Here is a 20,005-nt window from a genome sequence, read left to right on the forward strand (position 1 = left end):
AAATTAGTCCATATTGCAGTGTCTCCCAGCTGCTGGAGCCCCTCTCCTCTTGATCCCAGTGCTGGGATGAGTGAGGTTTCTTCCTCCTCTGCCTTCCAAGTGCTGCAAAGTGGGTGACACAAAGGATGTAATCCATAGCCACTCTGACCTTGTTGAGAAGCAGTGCTAATGGACTGTCAGAAGGGACCAGCACACCAAGCTCCGCCAGTCACATGGCTTGGTATGTCTGGAGCATGTTTACAGAACTCAGCACATGGGCGGAGCCTCAGCTATGTCTGATTAAAGATGGAGGTATCACTGAATGAATTACACAGTATCAGTGAGTGCACTCTGGGAGACTTGTGTGTGTACTCTGCAAACTTCTGAGCCAGAGCCACCTAATGGCTGACGGCGCCCCAGACTAACGTCCAACAACACAAAATTGAAACCACAAAATATCTTCAACATGCTCATCAGTAGTGATCCAAGTGTCCTGCTACCCTGACATAAAAAGTTGTTTCGAAAAACGTCATTTGAACTCTCTTTTCAGCCTCATTGTAGCCTGCAGCTCTAACTGCCTCTCTGTGCTCCGCAATGAAATTAATGATTTACTCCTCTGAAAGCCTGCCATCTGGTCCTGTGGACCTCTGCCTTTTCTTCCAGTTGATCTTGGGGAAGTAAAAAAATGTCTCCAGAACACCATGGGTCAGTAGTGTTGGAAACTCAAGGTGATCGGTGATGCACGGTCTCTGAAGAGCAGCAGTCTCGTCAGTACTGATGTCCAGATTCTCAGGTGCGGGCATCGCAAATTCCCAGTCTGAGCAGCAAAGACTTTCCTCATCCATTGGCATTGCTTTGCATTTGAAACAACTACACCACCAGGTTTCCAGTGCTCGACTCCGGTATTCTGTGGCTGGCTGAGGGTTAGGCTCATGAGCTGTGACAGCTGCTTCGTCCAGTAGCCTGAGTTCCACGTCCGTATACTCGGGCTCAAACAAATACAGCTCAACAAAGAAATGCTGTTCCTCCTCAATTTCAAAGTCTTCAGACATGTTGGGCTGTCCTTTGCTAAAAGACCGTAGTGCAAATTATCTTTTAGCTACTGTGGTTACTGTTGTCTCTCCCTGCGGTGCACGTGTCACGTGATGTAAACACGGGTAAGCAAAGTTCATGCTTTTGCTGGTCTCGCGCAAGCGTGCACATGTGAGTGCGGAGCACAGAGAACCAGTCAGAGCTGCAGGCTACAATGAGGCTAAAAACAGAGTTCATATGGCGTTTTTCAAAACAACTTTTTATGCCGGGGCTGCAGTACACTTGGATCACTACAGATGAGCATGTTGGAGATATTTTGTGGTTTCAATTTTGTGTTCTTGGACATTAGTCTGGGGCGCCTTCAGCCATTAGGTGTGCTAGCCGCTCCCCCCGCCGATCTTTGCAAGGGATGTGAGGACTCTACAACTTCACCAGAGCCTCCCTCGGCATGAGGGTGAGTAGATAATGGCTGAATTTTCATTCACACCCCTCTCGACCTACCTGTGTCCAGGTAGGTCGAGAGGGGTGTGATATCCCATAGTATATGTGTTGTACCAAGTGAATCAACTGAAAGGGAACAGTAGGCTAAGCTTCATAACGATGAACAACCTGTACAAAATTATTTTGAAATTGCTCAATAGGGGACACCACAAAACCACTTATAATATTTTGAATAACACATTTTTGACATTGCCTCCTAAGCCATGGATCCGATTGTTAGCAAATTTTATTAGGGACCTCGGCCGACATTGTTTTTGGTGCGTTTATTCTTTCTTTCTTTATTCTTTATTCTTTAGTCTTTCTCCCACCACCACTTTGAGGCCAAATTTGACCCCTAAACATGCTCAAAATCTCACCAAAATTGGCACACTTGTCAGGACTGGCGAAAAATTTGATAACATGAAAAAAATTAACCCCAAAAGTGTCAGAATGGGCTCTCTAGCGCCACCTAGGCACACTAACATTGCCACTGCAGCCCATAGGAATGTCGTAGAAAGATCAAACCAAAAATGGCTTGTTCGTCTCATCAAGACCTACAAATCACGCACTGACACCCCTGACCTAAATCCAACAGGAAGTGACCTATTTGCCCTTTCACAGTAAGATTTTGCCTCAAAAATCCTCCTTTTCAAAAACTATCTCCTCCTATACCGTTTATCGTATTGGCTTCAAACTCACACACATGACAGCTCACACACTGCTGAACAAAAGTTTTGAAAAACTTGTCACTTCTCGAACGGTTTGGATTTTATGGGCTCTTAAAGGTGACGTGCCACAAAACCTCCTGACAGTCTTCGGAAGCTGTCCCATAGGAAATGAATGGAGAAAGGGACCAATCATTGGCCTTTTTTGAGCCTATACAGCTTCTCCATATTTTATGCTACAGACTCTATTCCAACTCTCAAATGTTGCCACAGGTCTCATCTATTCAGTCATGTTTTCATCTTTTTCATGTATTTTACCATTTTTAATCTGTGCCTCTGAAAGTACCATGAGCAAATGTGGAGAAATTGTCAGCTGTGAGCTACAGTGGAGAGGGGTCTAAAATCGGCTAAAACTTTTGTCTTTAACTGGCTGCCAAGGCCACAGTTTTCACTGTACATACACAATTTATACCACAAAAGCTGATTTTTTTTCTCATCCACTCCCATGTAAAGTGAGAGGAGAAATTTCTGGAAAAAAGCTGAGGGCCAACACATCTTAAACTTGCAACCAAGATTTTTGACTCCGCAAACATAAAAACAATGTCTGTGTTCAGGATGAGTGTATCTCTCTGCTGGTATGCTCAGACTGACGACTGGACCCACAGTTTTGGAATTAAAGGAGTTCGAGACATTTTAAAGCCATGTTAATCTGCCTGATCTCACAGCTTGTCTCTCCCTCTGCTGCATGCAGCTCATTAATTGCCATGACAACGCCTTCACTCAGACACACACAGACCTCTGTGTATTGTATTTGTATTTTAGGTTGCCTATCATCATCAGCATCATCGGGGACTACAGCTGGAAATTAGCCACCTCAGCTAAAGCTGCCCTATTTACTGTTTGTTTGTTTGTTTTTTTGCTACATTCAATTAATGGGGATTGTCCACGAAACTATAAATAAATAAACTAAACTAAACATTATATATCAGTGTTTTCCATTTCTCACATACTACTACAGCCTTTATTACTGATAATACTGTTGCTACTTTTGTGATTATGACTGTTAAATACATATTGTAACGTACTGTAATATTAAGTCCCTCTATTGCCAAAAATGACCTTGTGTACTCTTGACATTGCTTGTTTTCTTGACATTTCGACTCTTACAAATAATTCACACTGTCTACATGAGCTGGAGGCCGAAACGGCAAGAGTCCGAGGTCCCGCCCAACGCTGCTTGCAACTTTGATTTTGATTGTTAGTGGACCAAGTTTTTCAAAAGTTATCAAAAACTTGATGATGCTACATCTCATTGCCTTTTGAAGATAATGACCAATTAATTTTACAAGGGACCTGGCTCAGCACACTATTTGACCTGACTCCATAACCATTGGGCCAGTAATTATGAAACTTGTAGGATATGTTTGCATAGGTACCTGAAACAAACTACAAATGTTAAACATAATCAGAACATACCACAAATCAGATTACAAATCAGAAATAGTTTGTCACATTTGACAAACCTAAGGTGAGATTTGTATCACATTTTCTGTGGACTATTACTGGACCAAGCTCATCAAAAGTTATGTGCAAATGCTGCCCTAGAAATATGACCTCAATCAACCTGATGGTGGCACTGTAATTAAGGCCCAAATTTTCAATTTTGGAACTGCCACGCTCCTCACACCTTAAGTCCAATTGACTTGAAATAAAGAATGCTCAAGAACTTTGGGCCACTTTGTGATTTCTGAAAAACACACTTTTGACATCTCCTCTAAAACCATCGTTCCGATTGGTACCAAATTTTCTGTGAATCATTATTGGACAAAGCTTATCAAAAGTGATACAAAGCTTGTTTATATCTTCTGAAGGTACTGTGTCCTACAGAGAATAAGCATTTTAGACCTATATCTTTAACAAGCTTGGACATGAAATGCTTCGAAAAAATAATTGTGAACATGATTAAACCTATGGTATCCTCTAGCCTCAACCCCCTCCAATTTGCATATAAAGCGGGTCGTAGCACAGAAGATGCCATTGTCAGTGTGTCTCACTTAATTAGTAAACACCTTGAAGATCCCAAGGCCTACGCCAGGGTCTTATTTGCAGACTTTAGCTCTAGATTTGACACTGTCTGTCCACAGCTGCTTATCCAAAAGCTTATTGATCTGAATGTAAATTCCTCTGTAGTTAAATGGTTTCACTCACTCTTAACAAACAGACCCCAACAGGTTAGTGTAAATGGAACACTGTCAGAGGTAAAATACTGTAGCACTGGGGTACCTCAAGGATTTGTGAGCTCTCTTTTTTTATTCACAGTATACACAAATGAGTGCACAAGTGACCAGCCAAATAACTTTGTCATAAAATTCTCTGACGACACTGTTGTCTTAAGCCTGCTACAAGCAGATGTTTCCTCCTCAGAGTACCATAAAGAAATTGACACTTTTCAGGTCTGGTGTGAGAAGAACCATCTCACTCTAACCTCACAAAAACTAAAGAGATGGTCTTCAGTCCCAGAGGTGTGTGTGTACACGACCCTGTAGTCATAGGCGACTGTAAAATTGAGCAGGTTGGCTCCTATAAATATCTGGGAGTGATAATAGATAACCAGCTTAATGGAATGAGCACATTGACTTTCTATGTGGCAAACTAGCCCAAAGACTGGGGGTGCCAGTGCTCACCTTGCAGCCTGCTTTGGTTACGCTCTTAAAGCGTCAAATATTTCACAGCAGAGTTTGCGGGGGAAGTCTTTAATATGGCTGGAATCTGCTGCTGCCTTTGCGTTGTGCTCATTTGTCTTTCATGTGTAGCGGCAGATCAGACACATCAGTGCCATCTCGGCTTGTCATGAGGAACAATCACGTCTTGAAATAACACAAACAGCTGTGTTCAAAGACCAGACATGAAAAGATGACATGCCTATCAAGTGTGTGTGTGTGTGCGTGTGTGTGCGTGCGTGCGTGTGTGTGTGTGTGTGTGTGTGTCACATTAAGACATAAGACAGAATACGTTTTACATAAGGTGCAGAAAAAGAGGGATTTAATGTGAATGCAACTACTGGAGAAGAAAGGCAAAGACAGAGAGAGAGAGGAGGAAACAGGGAGACAGGCAGGGATGTGGGGATGGGGGTCGGGATGGGGGGGGGCTTTAACTGTCTGAAGGACGAAGCTACTGACCCGCGGATCATTCAGAGGATTGCCTTTCACTTTCAGAGCAAGGTCAGGCTGCTTATTTTACCTTTAGTGTTTTCACTAATCTGTTTTTTGTGTGACACAAACAAACACTGAGGCCATGTACACATACACACAGGTGGCACACGCACACACACATGCAGACATTGAAACTAAGCCTCACCATGCCTCACCATACTGCCTTGAAATAATAACAGCCTATGTAGGCTTTGCTATCAATAAACATTAGATGTGCAGGCTTTGTGCTTACATGAGTATCACACTACCTCACAGCTGTCATGAATTTCAATTGCCTGGAAGGGGCCATCACAGATTACACGTGTCCACGCTGCATTCAAATGTCTGAGATATTTCCCCAGCTAATGACTGGGTTTTCAGTTGAATAAAACACTGTGATCTTTATGTTTTAATCTATTGTTAGACATCTTGGTGTAAAGAGCTAAAATTGGCCTCTGTCTCATAGTGACAGGTCTGACAGTGGTTGTTGGCTGGCAGCTTACTAGCAGCCACACTACATTTATGTCAACACGTTTACTGACAATCAATGCGAGGATGCTTGGAGGCTATGGCTGTCCCATGGGACCCACCAGCATCTGTGGAGGAGACATACCAGTGGGCGTTGAGTTCCTAGTGCAGCACTCTGTCCTAATGCATCACTGAGGAGCAATCACTGGAGTTAGCTTAGTGCCCTACTGTGGGTTTGAAGGTGGGGTTGCTATAAAACAGCAAGCCGAAACACTGTTCTGAGAGCAGAGTAATCTGCAACCAGTGTGAGTGTGGAGTCTAAGGACAAGTGTGCATGTGTGTGTGTGTGTGTGTGTGTGTGTGTGTGTGTGTGTGTGTTTACAGAGTGGGTTAAAAGCCCCCAGTGTGTTTCATGCTGATCTGATAATTACTGAACAGAGTAAATAGGATGTTAACAGTCCTGTGGGAATGACTGGTGTTGCATGGGTGGAGGAAGGATGAGGGCCCAGGGACACTGGGCTGTGTTTTCGCTGTCCTCGCTCACCACCATCTGTGTGTGTGTGTGTGTGTGTGTGTGTGTGTGTGTGTGTGTGTCTGTGTCTGTGTCTGTGTGCGTGTATGTAAGTGTCTGAGTATGCAGAAGGGACAGTAAAGCCTAGTTCCCATTACATGATTTTCACTGCGATTTAGGTCAGAGGTGAGTTGGCAGACAGTTCACATAATGTGAATATGCTTATTATACACTGAATGTAACCCAATCGAGTAAACTTTATTTGACTGGATCCCGTAAGGAGGCAATGTACATGTGCCAGAGTAAAAGGTAACGTCATGCTGTCACCAACGTAAGAGACGTGACCCACGTGATCTATGGGTTCACCCTCGCCCCTGGCAGACTTGGCATTGACTCTGACCGTGGATCTGGGTTATGACTGTGAATGAATGACCGACTTTGTGGGGCAACTGAGGCGTTAAAGTGAAAAGGTAAGTCTAATCGTTTGCAATCCATTGTGTTGCCGTAGTAATATGTCATTTTAGAAGTAAATGAATATAAACCGTGTTTTCGTGTATCGTGTGTGGTTGTTTTGGCATCTATATTTAGATCTAGAGAGTTTGGTGAATTTAGGTTAGCACGTGTCTGGCTTGCATGACTGAAATAGCATTTAGCACTGCAACGACCACGGTTAGTCAAGCTATGAAATATTTCGGCTTCGTCGCGACGTTGCTTTTAAAAGAGACTAGCCTCTGTCGACTTCTCCGGCGGAACGTACTTCAACTAATGGCCGCCTGACCTGCCGCTCGGGCTGCGCCATGTGCTACGACAGGCTAGCTCCACATGCTAATGTTAGTAGCAAGCCTGGTTCTAGGCAGGCACATATGAGGGGGCAGTCATAAATATGAAGGGGGCATCATGCTCCAGCATATTTTTGCCATAGGTAGAGCTGACAAATAAAGGTCACTCACTCACTCACTCACTCGCAGGATGTGGGGAGGCTGTGTGAGTGCCCTATAGAGGGTGTCAAAGCACCGTGGTTTCAAATGTGCACACCACTTGTTTTGTTGTTGATAACAGTGTTTTCTACATGGAATTGGGTTGTTAGCTGTGTGTCCAACCCCCAACCTAAAGAAATGGATTGCACTTTGTCAGGCCTCTACCCTAAGACCTGTCCAACTTGGGTGTCCCACCTGAAGACTAAGCTCCTGCTGGTATAGCTCTTAGGGTCACTGAGGCACACAAACCCCCTGACCACAATAAGGTGGCAATCCCTCAGGGAGGAAAACTGAAAAATAAAATAAACAAAAACTAAAATAAAAATTAAGAAAAAATAAAATAAAAAATATCCTTCATCCAGGCACAACCAACATCTTAACATTTATCTTATTGGATGGCCATTAGGTATCTAGACATATGAAATAAATTTGAACCTAATAATTACAGTAACCTCACTATAGCCAGTATTTACCAAAGCTAGTCTTATAAAAAAACTTATCAAACTAACAGAACTAACAAACACAACAGATACAGGCTAGAGCAGAACATTTTATACTTTTTTGTTTTGTTTTGTTTTTTTGTCATTTTTTGTTGTTTTTGTTAGCAATTTAACAGATTTTTCTTTACTCCACTCTTCTTTAAGCTGCTGAAAGCTGCAGGAGTGAAAAGTTAATAAAAGCTTTGTAAAAAAAAAAAAGCTGTGATTATCAAAAAACACTATATATTAAGTATCACGACACGAGACGCTATAACAGAGCTTCACGTTATCGCTGCAGTCTGCCTCACTGAGACTGAGAAACCTGACGCCGATGCACCTTGGCTCATTTGCATATTAAAAAGTGATTGGGTGTTTACTGGGGGAAGGGTCTCTGCCGACTGCAGACAGTAGATCACACACAGCTGGCACACAGCACGGAGTTGAGTGGAGACAGATAAGAAGACTTTTCAGTTTTGTGCATTTTTGATTTGAGGGGGCAAGACATTTGCTTAAGGGGGCATTGCCCCCTCTTGCCCCTGCGTAGAACCGGCCTCGCTAAGTTAGTAGCCTAACGTTAAACTACAGGCCTCGTTGTGTCCAAGACTGAGGCCTCATGTCACTGTTGCCCGCATGTCAGCTGTTGGTTAAGCTATTGCCGCTCAGGCTGCGTTATTTGCTAAGACAGACTAGCGTCCGAGACGAGGCTTCTTGCTGCCATGTCCCACAGGGACGGGCGCACTTCAGCTAATAGGCTAATGTTATTGCTGCTCTGGCTGGTTCATTTTCTAACACACGATAGGTCTATTTATCAAGGTTTGTACGGGTGCTGGAAATCCTTGAAAACGCATTTTGAATAAAATACTTTAAATTCTAACTGCATCATACTTACATAATTTGATTTTGGCTCAGCCAGGTTACACAGGAAAAGAAAGTTTTTGTTAAATTTTAAATTATCACTAGAGTTGCAACGATTAATCGATTTGTCTATTAAATTAATCACCACCTATTTTGATTATTAGGTTTTAAGTCATTTTCAAAGAATATAAGTTCAAATTCTCACTCAGATTTCAGCTTCTCAAATGTTAATATTTCCTTGTTTCTTTGCTCCTCTGCAACTGTAAATGTAATATCTTTAGGTTGTATTAAAAATAAGACATTTGAGGATGTCACATTGGGCTTCTGCAAACAGTGATCAACATTTTTCACCATTTTCTTACAACTAATCGATTAATCTAGAAAATCTGACCGATTAATTGATCATGAAAAAAATTGTTAGTTGCAGCCCCAGTTATCATGAAAAATAATTTTGGTTGTTTATAGCACAATAACATCTGATTTAATGTGAAGTGAAAAAATCATTTTGAAAGTATATGTGTACATTACCACAGTTGAAAGGTGCTGGAACAGCTTGTAAGTGCACCCTGAAAATGCTTGAAAAGTGCTTGAATTTGACTACAGAAAAGGGCTTGGAACCCTGACCTGATTTATACCTCCACCAACTGGCACCTGCTGCTCGGATTTGGCACTAACTCGCTGTTAGCTGTTCTACAGTGGGCAAGCCGAGCATGTTCAGATAACTACAGTGGTTTAAAATATTTAAATTAAATTTAAGGTTAAGTTTGAAGCAGCAACAAGCAATTTCTGGAGAATGATAGTTGAGAATTCTCATTCCCACCCATTCCCCTGTGTATGCACATTTAAACACACCTCTCTTGTTTCTCTCCAAAGATCTGGCAACAGTGACAAGCCGGCAAGCAACAACAATGACAGCGTCCACAGGATCACAGGGAGCACGTTGTGTTTAGACACAGGTGGCCCTGGAGGCAGATCTGATTCAACACTGGGAAGAATATCCATGCCTTTACGATGTGTCTTCTCCAAGTTTGGTGACGTCACTGCATTATCTGGGGCTCTGTCGGCGAGGCCTCAGTGGAGAAATCTTGTGGTGTGCGCACACAGGTCGTAACACAGTTAGCGAGACTCCCGCTGACAGAAACACACGTCGCCAGGCATGAACACTCAAAAGATTATGATAGTCTCCTGGATGCAAAATCAGGGTGAAAATCATGTAATGTGAACTAGGCTTAAGGTGCCTCTATCCCTGATATTTGACTCTTGAGCTAAGCCTCCGCTGTGTCCTCCCAGTAAAGCTACAGTCAAACAAAGCAGCTTGTCCAGTGTAAAACTATTCTGACTACAGGTTAGCGCTGCTCTACTGCTACATTTGTCACACACACTTTAAACAACTGTGCACATCATATGTTCACTGTCATATCAAAAAGCAATATTAGAAACTTATAATATCTCAATAGGAGGCTTGTTTTTAAACTTTCAGTCCCTGCCTCCTCACTCTGAAGGTGTATGGCCTATACTGGGTGGATGAGTGGGTTAGAGGAGCCAAAACTGCAAGGTGAAAGAATAAACTCCTGTTAAACTTAGAGACCAGCACTGATAGCTGAATGATGTGGATTGCTGCATAATCAGTACTACTCTCCGAATTCTAATCACTTGCACACAAACACAATTAAAGTATTAGTGTCGCTTTGAACCAGTGGGTCAATATGAGCAAAAAAATATGGGTGCCTTTTATGTCTGACAAGTGGATGAAAGAAGAGGAGCCATATCAGAGAGGAAGAGAGAGAGGAGGTGCAGGGAGGGAGACCTAAAAAAACATTGCATGTTGTGTTGGCAGGTGCTCCAGTCAAATCCCTTGGCAGTACAGAGATGGGGGGGTTCGCGAGGCTCCGCCTTTGCCATACGATATTCAAATGCAGAGCTCCTCCCAGACCACCCGCGGAATCATTAGGGATTAGTCAAAGAACACCAACTAGGTCAACAAGAAGCAGGGCCAGTGCATGTTCAGGGGGGACGTGAGGCAACACCCTAACAGGAGTCGACCTAGTCTTGCCTGGATTCCTATTCACACACATGATCTGTGTGTCTCCCTCTCTCTCACACACACACACACACACACACACACACACACACATACACAGGCACACAGTGAAGAGGCAGCCACACTTCCGCAGTGACCTGTTTTCCCATACTTTGACAGTTATCCAAAAAACAACTCCAAAATTCCTCTTGATTTTTCTATTTCAGAGCAAGTGGGTATGGATTAAGCATTAGATATGAGGACAGATGTAGGGAGATGTAAACATTCCCACTTCTGTCAGCAGCCTCACAATCAATTCCCTGGCAGAACATTAAAAGCAAAATGATAAAATTATGAAATGACCAGTTTTAATAAGGGAGGGTGTCCTTTTTAGAACAAACTAGTTGTTTCACCTCTCAAAATGACATGCCATGTGCATTCAGATCATGTAGAATATTGAATAACATCTCTGCAGCTTCACAGTCACAACTTAACAAAACAGCTCCAAGCAGGATGGCCTTGGAGATACTTTCAGGTTTGTTTGAAGTTTTTTTTCTTTTGGGTGATTATGAAGCCTGTTCCTTTCTGTGCTAATGGGTGGCTGAAGAAATTGTTGAATGGGAAAGCAGACACCGTCCCTATTGTGAGTCCAACATCATGATATCCCCTCACAGGGACTCTTCCAGTCAGATCAGTGGCTCTCCAAAGAAACTCTAGACGGAGATGCTGTACTACATAACACTGACATACCTGAGCAGTGACTGTAATATCAACTGTCTGAACATCAATACTCCAGAAAACATTTCACAGCATTCCATGATGATCTCAGTCAAGTATAATGATGTTTTTGGAGCACTTTTTCTGGCAGCACAAACTCAAATAAGTCATAGACCTTACTGATTGTGAGTCTAATGAGAGAATAATGTTAAAAGGAAGAGATGAGGTCTTCATAATCAGTACGTCTACATAAACAGTTGAGTCAAGCTACAGTTGCAGCTTTATTATTTAATTGGACTACTGTCCTCGTCCCAGTAAACAAGCACAGGAGGGGAATCCATTTATTGACCGAAATATGTCATACTCCGCTACGATAGGTGGCGATATGCCCCATTTTAGCTTGTCAGTATTGGACCTTTTTTGGTTGACCTATTACATCACAAACCAAACAACTGAGTGCTTTCTAGCTGCTCCACCACGTTTTTGAACAGGCCACCTTTCCTCCAATCCATGTATTTTAAAATATTTAACTCTTTCAGCTGACACGGCATGAACTGTGTCTCCTTGTCCATCCACAAATGCACATCTCTGGATAAAGATTTCACCATGTTGTTACTAGCTTCTTCTTCTGTTATACATTTAATGCCATTCAACTTCCTGGTCAAAGCCTTGGGCGGAAACTGTGGAGCATGTGCAGAGCACCTAGGCTAGTTCGGGCCTGATTGACTATATACATGCAGGTTATTCAACTCCCAATTGCATTATCTGGGTGTGTTAGTCCAACTTTGAGAAATTACATTTCGTACAATTTCAGTCAGACTTACATGTTTACATGTATTTTAAAAGTCAGGTTTTAGTCGGACTAACATAATAAATCAATTTACTCTAATGTCATGTAAATGTACTGAATGAATCAGTAGTTTGTCGCATGTTTTATATGACAGTGGCAGCTTTGACTTTTGTGTATCTCCTCTCTTCATGCAGTAATACATTGCACTGGAATTATTTATCTTGTCTACCATACATAGTTATATCTCCCTGACACACTTCAAGGACAAAGGTGAAATATTTACTGAGACGACTGAGATGGCTGTTTAGCATGTCTGCCATAATCCAGTCATAATCACTCGTTTGTTTATTTTGAACAGAGGTCATGCATTTTCTTCTCCGTCCGTAGTTTGTTGAGTCAATAAAGACAGTTTTACTCATTAATGAATAATCCACTCATCACAAGGCCAATGTTGAGTCTGTAAAAAGAAATCCCTTTCATGATGTTGTTCAATGTGTGGCAAGTTCAGGCACTGACCTTGTCAAAATTACTTCGAAAAGTGAATGTAGATTTACCTGCTTATTCCTTTGTTTACTATGTTGAATTTAGTGGGCTTGGCAGGGATATATTCAAGCAAATCAGAATCCAAATGTGCCTCATCTGTCTCTCTGTGGGCAAGTTTTGTTGTGTCATATGATTTTAGTAGAACTTCTCTGCAGCTGTATAAGTGAGGAATGTCACAACTATCCCATATTCATTCCAGTTCAAAGGTTACAGTATGGTGTGACTTCCAGCTGGCCCTCCCACTGCAGCTCGCACCTGCCTCCTCCCCAAGAGAGCCTTCCTTCACTCCAAACCTGCAGCTGAAACTGGGGAGTAGAGGTCAAAGGTGGAGGGTTAATATCTGCTGACACTGCAGCCCCCACTCTCTGAGACAATCAGACGTCTGAATCTTAACTCTCCCCTGTTTGCATTGCTGGGCCAAGAGAAGCCGACCTTCGCCCACGCATTCATATGATTTCCCTCTATTTTTTCTTTACCTTGAAACATGCAGTGCAGTGCAGTAAAAGTGTTTAGAAAACCAATTTCAAAGAGGGCTGGGGTCAGTGAACTCTGTTCCCGGAATGAGGGACAAATCAAATCTGCATATCCCGTCCAAAGATTTGAATGATAATCTGCCCCAGTAACCACTCAGTGAACTCATGCTGACATGAAAGGTGAATGTGATGAACTGGCTTTATTACAGTATTCAACAGGCCAAAAAATCTCCTGCATAGGTTTGAAATGTGTTTTTCAATTGCAGTATATCTGCCTATGGTTTTTTGATGTTGCTTTACAAAATACTTGTGTTTAATCAGATATAAAGTCACAGTTGTTTAATTAGAGAAAGAATATTCTAAACTAAACACAAAAAGTAGAAAGTTTGGTAGATTATTTCTTTGTTGTAACAATGCTTCTTAGCAATACAACTTATGCTGTTGGAAAGCCTGTTTATATCCCTTTTAAATGGTGCCACATTTGTAAGGAACATGCATTTGTGGGATGAGCAGCAGAGCTGAGTATGTGGGTTGCACCAATGAAAAAATTGCCAAATCTTCTCTGCCAATGCCAAACAGCTTTTCTTGCTGTTAACTCTTGTTTGGTCTTGTTTGTTGGATTGGATGATTGAAGTCTGAAGAAACAAGACATATTGGCAATTTAACAATTTATTCATTTAACAAACAGGAGCCTCAGTAGCGTGTGGAAGAACCATACACAGCCACAAAAGCCTGGCACCTCCTCCTCATGCTGGTCACCAGCCTGGTCACACACTTCTGTGGGATGGCATCCCATTCTTCAACCAGCATTTGTTGCAAGTCAGGTAACATGGTTGTGTTGGTCACTCTGGCACAAAAAGCATGCCCAAGCTGATCCCACAAGTGTTCAATGGGGTTGAGGTCAGGACTGCTGGCAGGCCATTCCATCCTCTCCACTCCCAAATTCTGGAGGTAGTCTCTGATAAACCTAGCTTTGTGGGGGCGAGCATTGTCATCTTGGAGGATAGAGTTCAGTCCCAAACTGTGGAGATAGGGGATTGCCACTGGTTGCAGAATTTCATCTCGACATCTCTGTGCATTGAGATTGCCTCCAATGATGAAAAGCCTCGTTCTTCCAGTGAGGGAGATGTTGCCCCACACCATCACACTGCCTCCACCAAAAGATGTTACTCTATCAGTGCAGCAATCAGCAAAGCGTTCCCTGCATCTTCTCCACACTTTGACCCTATGATCCAGAATCTGGACTCATCGCTAAACATAACATTCCTCCTCATGTTCAGGTTCCAGTGGATGTGTTGCCGGGCCTGATGGTGAAGGGCAGTCATGGCAGGCCTCCTGGCAGCCCTCTGAGACCAGAGATTGGCTGCGCGCAGTCTGTTCTGGATTGTCTGGGCAGAGAGCCATTGGCCATATCGTCCTGCAAACCCTGACTGCAAATCTATAGAAGACTGTCTACGCTTCCTAAGTTCTTGGGGTGCCGTCTTCTTGGGACGCCCACTTCGCAGCCTGTCTCTGACATCCCCCATTATATGGAACTTGGCCTTCAGTTTGCAGATGGTATTAGGGCTCACTCCAAATAATGCCACAACTTGGTTCTGCGGAACACCAGCTTGAAGTTGGCCTATCACACAGGCCTTATCCAGATCAGTCAAATGTTGCATGCCAATTCTTGGAGCAGACGCCAACTGACCACTGCAGTGGCGGTTCTAGGCCAGTTTCAATGGGGGGGCCAGTCCTTTTGATACAGGGGCACATACAAGCACAGTCAAATATCTAAGTCTGAACAATAAGATATATATGTGTCTAAGAGGGTCCGGGGGCATGCTCCCCCGGGAGAAAATTTTGTATTTGATTTAAAGGCATCAATCTGGTGAATTCTGAGAGCAAAGTTATGATGGCAGAATATGCCTAGATTTCAACATCTTTGTGCTTTTTATGTGTGAAAAATGTTCTGTTTTTACTGATAAAAACACTAGTGGTATGTTATGGTGAAGGGTTACACTTAAAATACGGCTAAGTATTAGTGGTTAAACATTTCAGTAATCAAAAGAAAAATGACTGATGTACTGATCTGCCTCTGGAGAGCTATTTTAATATTTAAAATCATGTGCAGACAAAATATTCTTTTAAAACTCTCACACTCACAAGTACAGTTCCAGATACGCAAAACAATACAAAATACGCAAAATGAAAGGAAAACAAAAGGTGAGATTCAAATAAATTACACACAAACAGGCACAAATTGCTGTCTTCTCCCTCCCTCTCAATTTGCAAGTACAGCACCCTGAATCAGAGCATTTCAAAAGCCCTCTGGTAATTGAATGCCTCTGGGCAAAGAATTCTTAGGAGGCACTCCAGCCGGTGCGCTACAGAGTGACATTCATTTACCGGAGGCATTTTATATCTGGCCAATTTCTGGAGACTGTGGCAGGGCAAATCAGTCAATGTATGGGAAACACTGTATTTAAACACTAGAAAACTCAGGCCCTTTTCCTTCTTGTGTGGTGTATTCTGCATGATTCACTGGATGTGCCTCTTTAAGTGGTCCGACCGGCAACCCGTTGAGACGATTTAGTTCCGCGTTCCCCCTCCGACTCCTCGGCGGGGGGGCCACAGGGGAAGCCGGACTCGGAGTTACGGGGGCACTGGCCCCTGCTGGCCCCCGCCCAAAACCGCCGTTGGACCACTGTAGCAGGGCCCATGCTCACAGGTGCCAGAAGCTCAAAAGAAGAGTTGATAGCAACAGCAAAAAAAGCTGTTTGGCATTGGCAGAGAAGATTTGACAATTTTTTCATGGGTGCAACCCACATACTCAGCTCTGCTGCTCATCCCACAAATGCATGTTCCTTACAAATGTGGCACCATTTAAAAGGGATATAAACAGGCTTTCCAACAGCATAAGTTGTATTGCTAAGAAGCATTGTTACAACAAAGAAATAATGTACCAAACACAGTTTTCCTTACTTTTTTTTGACTGTTGTCAAAAGAAAACATCTGAAATTTGACATTTTATGTCCTATTGTGCTGTACAGCTGTTGATCACAGGCAGTCACAAAATCCCACTGCAGCACTTTTACTTACTGCGACACTGTTAACACAAGTGTAAAAACCAGTCATGTGAAACAACGAAGTCCTCCTTCCTAATGGCCTTTTAATGGTTGATAACCTTCCTTTAAATAAGGCAACATTTTTTCCATGGTCTTCACTTCTTTTGTCACTAGAAAACACAGACTATCTATCAAGCCTCACAAGCAGTCTGTTAACATCTATAACCAGCCTTCTTTTCTGCAGCTCCTCACAGAGCATGTCATATCAAATACATAAATAAAATCATGACAAAATGTTTTCACACAAGCCCCAGACTTTTTGTTTGCCACAATCTGTCCATTTATCAGAGGTCAAAGGACAGCATTTCCTGGGGCACATTTCTGTGAGAAGCTTCAGGGGCAAAGTCCAGTGTGTTCTGGTTGGGAGAAGGAATGAAAGGGGGGATATTGTATCTCCATTCATGTGGCATTCAGGTCCAGAGTTCAAAGATGAAAGGTCACTCCAGTTCAGAGGTTACAAGGTGAGATACCATCCAAATTGCTGAGCCAGTCTGGTCATCCAAGTTAAGGCTGATGTTAAACAGCTCAACAAAAAAAATTATTTAGTGAGCAGCACTCGTGGTGCAATCAGACAACAACAATAAATGCAGGGGCGTCAACTTTTTATGAATAGCACTTTGGTGAGGACTTTGATCAGACTTTAACTACTCAAAATGCAAATTGCAGATAACACCTATTGTGAACAACAGCCTTGTAAAAGAAAACTATCCAATTTACCTGACTGACATGTTAAGTGCAGCCTCTGTTTATACTTCTGGCAATGAAGTGAGTTACTGTTTAAACACTACGGAGGGGCTGCAGCAGGTTAGAAGGTACAGTATTCAACTGGCTAATTACAAGCAGCCAATAACACAGCTTGATATGATAGCAGAGCAGTGGGTGCAGGAGGAAGAGCAGCTGATGTTGTTCCTTTTACTTGGTGTCTGTTTGCTAAGGCAGGTAGTAAATCTCCAACACTATAGCAAATATATTCTTTTAACTCTCATATTTTGGATCTCATCCAAGAAAATGCCTCGTGTTCAGAGATGCTGACTAAAAAGTTACTTTAGGCTATTCTTACTTAGCCTAATTCTTCATTTAACTGACAGGCGACTTTATGAAGCTGCATTTGATATATCACATTTGAGGACAGGTTATGGAATTATTATTTAGAAGTCTCCATTCAGGTTGGATTTTAGACTGCCCCCTATTTCACTGTTCATTATGAAACAAAACACATGGGGACTATGTGCCAAGGTATTAACTGTGGTGTGTTTTTCACCATTATGTTTTATGTTGGCCCAATAAAGTGGAACAATCTTTAACCTAGAAATGAAAAGTGGTATGGGTTGATCTTCCATTAGAATATGTCATGTATATGACACTGGTAGTCAAGTTACAGTCAATTTTATATTTGAGCAGACCCTATAAATATGGAGCCCTGTGGGCCTTGACTATGTCTCCTGCTGATATTTACTGTGAAGCACTATTTGGGATTGTTGTTTTTGAAAAAAGTGATAAAATACAGACTACTGCTGCTACTGGTACAGCTGCTACTGCCACCACTGTAACTATTCATGTTACTGATTCCTTTTTTACAAAAGGCACCACTAATATCCTGTTTCCACCAAAATTAGCATGTGTACTTGGGTTTTTAAAAACTTGAGTAAACTCACTAAGAAAAGGTGATAGACTGCTTTCCCATTGCCAGTAGAGCAGAGCTGTGTACACAGCTCCACAACAGATGAGTATGCCATTCTGTGTATGTATATGATTTTTTTGGTGTGTCACGTTGCTGTCATGGACAGGCCGGAGAACAGGTAAACAGTAGACAGCACTATGAGACAGCAGTATGGAGGACAGAAAACTTATGATGGTTGGTTCTTTTTATCTCTTACTTATTCACTCTCTCTTTCAGAGTCGATGCTAATTTGGATCAATGTCTGAGCGCTGCTTGGGTAAAGATGGATGGTGTTGTGTGATGGCGCGTCATTGCATCTCACCGAGGCTAAAATTAATGCAAGCACTCAGGTATCCTGTTCCTATCAGTGCCGATCGGAACCGGAAGCGATAAATACCCATGACTACAGCAGAGTCATTTGACCCGTATGTGAATGCCAATTAAAACATTTTCCACTGCATTAAAAGCCAGATGATGGTGAGTGTTTGTGGGTTTTTTGTGCAGTGGGAAAGGGACTTAACAGAGGTCTTTCTCTTTGGAGGAAGCTTTGTCATGCCCTTCAGCATCTCAAAGTGGCACACAGGGCACCTTTTGGTGTCTCTATCAGTATGTTTACATGCACAGTTTAGTTGAGCTATGGTTAAAGCTCCAGTAGGCCAATTAATTGGACTACTGTCCTTGTCCCAGTATACAAGTAGGCCTATGGGAGGGGAATCCATTTATTGACTGAAGTATGTCCGACTCCACTACACTAGGTGGCGATATGCCCCCTTTCATCATGTTAGTAGTGGACCTTTTTCCGGTTGACCTATTACATCACAGACCAAACAACCAACAAACAAGCTAGCTATGATTAGCTAGTGGCAAATGGGTGCCATAGCTGACAACTTTGCACCTCTGTGCATTCTGTACTGTGCTGTATGTTTTACTTTTTCTTCTCTTCTTCTGTTATGCATTTAAAATTCAATTTCCAGGTCAAAGCCCGGGGTGGAAACTGTGGAGCATCCACAGAGTAGGCCTACCTAGGCTAGTTTGGCCCTGATTGATTGTATACATGCAGGAGTAATTTGACTCCCAATCGCATTATCTGGGTGTGTTCATCTGACTTTGAGGAATTCAATTTAGTATGATTTCAGTTGGATTAACATGTTTACGTGTATTTTAAAAATCCAGTTTTAGTCAGACTAACATGATAAATCTATTTTCTCTAATATCATGTAAATGTACTGTATGTGGTGCACAGCTGAACCACCTTGTAACATATGAACAGAATCACTTTGAAATGTTGCCAGTAAGGATGGAATATAAGGAGGAGGACACTCCCTATAGGGTGGGTGGGAGGGGTTGTGGATGGGCCCTTTCATCCTGAAACCCAGAGTTCACTTCCCATGAGACTGGAGAGCAAAACCATGATGTTTTTTGTCTAGACTTAACCACATGCTTTTGTTGATACACAGCGTTGGTTGTGGTGTCCCATCAACAGACGCAGGACGATACCTAGAGTGTAATATATAGTTGTGAAAGGCCACTGACAAAGCAACTATATGTGACAACCTGGGATGAGCATGTGTTGTGATATTATGTGATGAGTGTGACACAGCCTAGGTAAGCCTGTTTGAAGACCTAAGGATATAAATGGGCTGAATAAAAGGCTACTGTCATGTTTACATGATATTAGAGAAAATGGATTTATTGTTTTAGTCTGACTAAAATCTGACTTTTAAAATACATGTTAACAAGTTAGTCTTACTGAAATTGTACTAAATCAAATTTCTCAAAGTCAGACTAACACACCCAAATAATGCAATTAGGAGTCAAATTACTCCTGCATGTAAACAGACAACCGGACTCAAACTGGCTGAGGCGCTCTGTGCATGCTCTGCAGTTTCTGCCCCAGGCTTCGACCTGGAAGTTGAATAGCAGTAAATTCGTAACAGAAGAAGAAGCTGGTAACAACATGGTGAAATCCATAGATATATACGTGGATGCCGCATCTAGCGCTGAGCCGTATGTCAACGTCGCCTCTATATTGGATGTGGCAAGGCTGCGCTCTAAACT

This window comes from Epinephelus lanceolatus, chromosome 11 (genome assembly GCF_041903045.1).
Source record: "Epinephelus lanceolatus isolate andai-2023 chromosome 11, ASM4190304v1, whole genome shotgun sequence".
Taxonomy (NCBI): domain Eukaryota; kingdom Metazoa; phylum Chordata; class Actinopteri; order Perciformes; family Serranidae; genus Epinephelus; species Epinephelus lanceolatus.